This window comes from Panicum virgatum, chromosome 8K, assembly GCF_016808335.1.
Source record: "Panicum virgatum strain AP13 chromosome 8K, P.virgatum_v5, whole genome shotgun sequence".
NCBI classification, from domain to species: Eukaryota; Viridiplantae; Streptophyta; class Magnoliopsida; order Poales; family Poaceae; genus Panicum; species Panicum virgatum.
Genome location: NC_053143.1, coordinates 3,157,683 through 3,162,533, shown reverse-complemented (window position 1 = coordinate 3,162,533; position 4,851 = coordinate 3,157,683). Strand labels below are relative to the sequence as shown.

The 4,851-nt window shown below is 44.3% G+C and overlaps 1 long non-coding RNA gene across 13 annotated transcripts; it reads right to left on the bottom strand.

The window, feature by feature from the left end:
• Positions 1-1,235: 1,235 nt before the first annotated feature.
• On the bottom strand, positions 1,236-4,645 carry LOC120643547. 13 transcript variants are annotated; one of them, XR_005663042.1, is made up of 10 exons: positions 4,453-4,645; positions 4,235-4,377; positions 4,019-4,140; positions 3,827-3,864; positions 3,667-3,734; positions 3,476-3,589; positions 2,967-3,062; positions 2,741-2,865; positions 1,699-2,021; positions 1,236-1,603 (listed from the first exon to the last, which is right to left on the bottom strand). It is a non-coding gene; the product is annotated as an uncharacterized LOC120643547 (long non-coding RNA). The 13 variants fall into 13 exon arrangements; XR_005663044.1 differs by having other exon boundaries at positions 3,667-3,720; XR_005663040.1 differs by having other exon boundaries at positions 3,667-3,864.
• Positions 4,646-4,851: the final 206 nt, after the last annotated feature.

Below are 4,851 nucleotides of genomic sequence, written 5' to 3'. Positions count from 1 at the left end.
TTTTCTTCAATTTGTTATTGTGGTAACTCAGTGAAGACACTGCTATTTTCCCTCGAACAGCTTGAGGACTAATTATGGTAACTCGCCAACAAAATTTCCATCTCATGGCATTCGACTGGTCGTAACAGTTCCATGGTAAATTATTACTAGTATATGATGTTAAATACGTCTGGTGTCCAGGTCGTACTCTCCTTAATTTTTTTTACCATAATTGGTACACCCTCGTTCTATTCTCGTAACAAGTAAACCTGCATGCACGTGTGCCTCAGTCACGTTCTCATGTCTCGTAACCCGTCTATGGTCTATCAGCTTGCATGCGCAGTACGATGTGATCTCGATTTCCCAAACTATCGGTGCTTGCAGCGGCTCGGCTCGATCTCGTAATTAATCCGCCTGGCTCGCGTCGCGTCAGGGGAGCTGGTTCAGCGGGGAAAGCGGAGGGTGGTTCTGCGCCCGCACGGATGCTGTTCCTCGAGCGCGGATCGACGGGTGTGAGGGGTGGCTACAGAATAATTTATTCTACGGCCGGCTACAGAGTACCCGACCACCCCGCGAGCCGCGACCCGCGAGTACCGTCGCACCCCCGGCCGGTTTTTCCGTGGCGCCTGGTTTTCCCCGCAGGGCGGTTTCCTCTAGTCACGCGCGAACGTTAGGTATCGCGGTGGTGGGCGGCATTCACATGCATCCTGTTCTGCTCCGGCCAATAGTGTTTTCCTCTCACACCACTCCAGCAACAGCCTCCAGCCAGCAGTGTTTTTCTCTCACACCACTTCAATAGCAGTCTCCAGCATCAGCACAGCGAACAAGGGCATAGTTGTGAACTCGTGGCAATTGTAAGACGCAGTTTGCTCGCCTGCTGGTGCCCAAGGGCAGCGTGCCGCCCAACTTCACCCAAGGACCAAAACGTACGGTAGGCCCGTGTCGCTGAACAAGTTGAGAACAAGTTGAAGGGCAGGCCACCAGCTGAGAACAAGTTGAAGGGCAGGCCACCAGCTGAGAACTGATTGCCGGTCGACACTGAATGAAGAAGCTAAGCAAGCAAATTAAGCTACCTAGCTCCGACACATGTCTTCATCTGCTACGTACAGTACAATCTTTACTCCGCACATAGCTAATCCAATACTTAATCCATTTGAGGTTAATTACTTGCATTTCTGTGTCAGATCAGGATGAGTTCTTTGACCCACAGTCACTCTATTTATATGCAATCTACTACTATAATATTACACGCATGGTGTCGTGGTCAAAATACCAAAAATCTCTGCCAAATTTTGGTTAAAATTACGCTGTAACTCACTAGATCAGCTGATGCAAGTTACACCACACCCACCCAGGAATTGTCCCTACTGTTACAAAACTTCGATATTTCTTGAAACAATTCCAAGAATCCAGTAAGACATTCCTACTTGTACAACACAGATTAAAATACTTCCAAGCCTATTTGAGTCCACTTTCTACACAAAACAAGGATATCTCTGGTGATTGGACAAAGGAGTGGCTTCACCGAAGACCTCATATAGTGACCCCAGGAGATGACCGGCATCCTGATCCTCCTTCCAAGCATGCCTCAGCACCATGCCCCTGCGCATTTGCCTGCAGCACACTGAAAAATGCATCCCAGTGGTAAGAAACTTAGCTTGCCTTTAGTTGCTCAACCAAAATACAGTAAAATGAATTGAGTGAGAGCTCTGAACTGACCAGCAAGGCACCATAAACACGCCAGGCTTCCTTCATTTTCATCTCATTTTCTGCTTCTCAAGTTGCAGTTCTGGCTCCAGAAGTTGCATATATGTCACGAGGTTGGCAAAAGCAGCAGCCTAATCTGTAAGCAACAAATACAATCAGCATGACTAAGACAATGGATGAGTTTACACTGATTAGGTTCTACCGCACTGGGCCCCAATGCAGATATCCCTTGAACAGCACCATAATGTTGGGTGAATGATTTCGCAGGATCAAGAAACACATGGATTAATATTTTTGTTAACCGGTTTTGAACGTTGTGATAGACATGACCAAACCTGCAAAACATCATCTCCAGTTGATCAGAATGGCAATGACAAAAATTTAATAATCCTGTTACTGTAATTAGAAAAAATCTAAAGATCATCATCAGCAAAAGTCTCCTAGCACGCTAACAGTCAATGACTAGAGTACGCAGAATGGTATGGATCTATATATTCCAAATGAAAATTTAATTATAGGAAACACGTGAGAAATGAAGAAGTCGTAATGTACCCAACAACTGAAATAACCTTTCCGCAAACAACATAGAAATAGTTATGGAAAAACAAGCGTATCAGTTGGTCTCAAAGGAAAACATCCATATGTGTAGTGCAATTGTTGGCGGCATCTTTGCCATTAAAGAACAAATAAGCTACCACGAAACTAATCAGATTTGCACTTCAACTTTTATGTCTCAGCTGTATTTAAGATGATCACAAGAAGTCACAAAGTCTATTATAAGTTAGAGGTCAAAGTTCCTTTTACTTAACCTTCATCCTAAAGTTGTCAAAAAGATAGCATAACTGAAATTCATAAGTTATAGAAGTTTTATGCCATAAAACAAAGTTTAGAAGTTTTATGTGAAGTAGAGCCATGGTATATTTTGTCTGAACAGTCATTAAGATCATAATATGGGAATGTTGACTCCAAGGAGTCACTAAGCATAGATGCAACCAAATAAACCTTTAATAATTATTATACGGAGTACCTATTGACACTCTCAGCATACACTCACCTCCGGCATACCAGACCAACCAAATTGGCAGAGAAGTCTCCAAGTTCCCAGTGGTTATCAGAGAACCTATGCCCTAGCCTTTTTCCGACAATGCAAGTGATCATTGATGGCATCAACAGGTGCAACTGAAAACCAAGACAAATACTTCAAATTTAGGACTAACATGATGAAAAGAATATAGGGAGTGGTTTTAATAAAGGCAGGCAGTATATGGTCTTCTACTTACATAAGGTTCAATATGAATGTGTGGATTATGGAGAAAACATTAGACTACTCGCATAAGAGCAGATAAAACAGGAAGATCCCCCGAACTCCGAGTAATCTGAAATTTGGATGGATACATACTTCAATATAATACCATCTCAGGTAAACAACAATAAAAGCAAGATTACTAGTTTACAACCTCATCTGCAATGAAGTAGGAAAAGTAAGGAACCAATGGATGAAGGCCTGAATTTTTTGCCAAGCTGACTAAAGCTTCTTTAAAATAAAGATATACATTCTTAAGAAATTGCAAGGTTGGTGTGTATATGATGTCCCTGACACAATATTCTTTTGAATTGACGATCACAGTTTATAACTCATGGTAGGACATATAAATTTCCAATTCGATTCAAAATGAAACAAATATCCAACATGCTAGTGGAAGATGCTTCTAATTGGTAAATTAGCCTACCGATTATGATGAGTCTTAAAAAAAAGGAGACACAGAAGAAGGTACTCCTAGCCACCTACCCTATTCCCCGATGATAAATATCCACACCATGGTACCAGCACTAGCAATGAACTTCATTACCACACCAACAACGCCATGGAAGATTAGGCCCGAAACCAACACTGACGCAACAGCTACAGATGTTTCAGATAGAGCACAAGTGAGATAAACTGAGAGTAGATAATAAAATAGCTAGTCCTGATTCAAGTACCAATGCATCTAAATAGCCGTGCAGAAACACCATGCTCCAAGGCCAAAATGAGATCTGGGCTCAACGTGCTTTCACATTAAAAAAAATAATCCAGCTTTATATCATATTATTACTTATGGACAATGCAGCTGAAAGCAGAATTCGTGGTTGTTTGACGGACCTGCATGTGTACTCGATCTCAATTGCAGCAATATCTATCTGTGCATGTTGAAAATATAGAAGGAAAAGAGTTTTAAAAATAAAATTAAGCTCCTACATATGCAAGATCAAGAACAAGTAACTAGCAGATAAAAAACGCATGTCAACATGGATGAATCAGGCCAAGAACAAAGCTGCGATGCAGGGTATGCACCTTCACCAGCGCCTGTACGGTGTCAGTTTCATCCATGACCGTGGAGCATGCCGGTGGTTCCTAATACCATGCCGGCGTCCTCGATTCAATTATTGGAGGTGAAATCCAAATCGATCGAACACCTGCAACGAGGGAGAGCAGCACCGTCAAGACAGCAACCTCGACAAATCGAGCACAACTATCGGGATTCGAATGGGGATGGCGATAGTAGGGAACCATATGCCTCTGGAGAGGAATGCCCCCCAAGGATTCGACAGCTCAGGTGAGTGTGAGGAAGCTTCGATGCCTAGAGTGGATGACGTCGTTCGCGTCCTCGATCCCCGCTGCAGGAGATTGTCGATTTGTAGGATGGGAAGAAACTAGATCGGGTCATTAGTATAGTTTCCAGCAGTATTTGCGGCCCAGGTAGCAGCAGAGGAAGGAGAGGGCGGCACCTGTCGTGAGGAACCCCGTCGGCAGGAGGGTGCGGCACGCCGGAGGAGGAGAGCGGCGATGCGGGAGGACGGTGGTGCGGCACCGGCGGGGAGCGGGAGGCGCAGGGCGGCACCGGAGTGGAGCGAGGGGGAAGATTAGCCCCGCGGGACCCCACATCGCGAGATCGCGGCCACTATGTGTTCCGAGCTGGGAACTAACGGCCTCTTTTGGTAGGGCTCCGCCTGCTCTAAAAACACAGCTCCGGCTGCTCTAAAAACACAGCTCCGACTCTGGCTTCTCCATTAGAGCGGCTTCTCTGGTAGAGCTGGAGTCGTTTTATAAAATATTTAAAAGAACAGCTTCACTTGTTGGATTGAGGTTGTGAAATGTCTAAACTGCCCTTTCTTTTTTTTCATTTG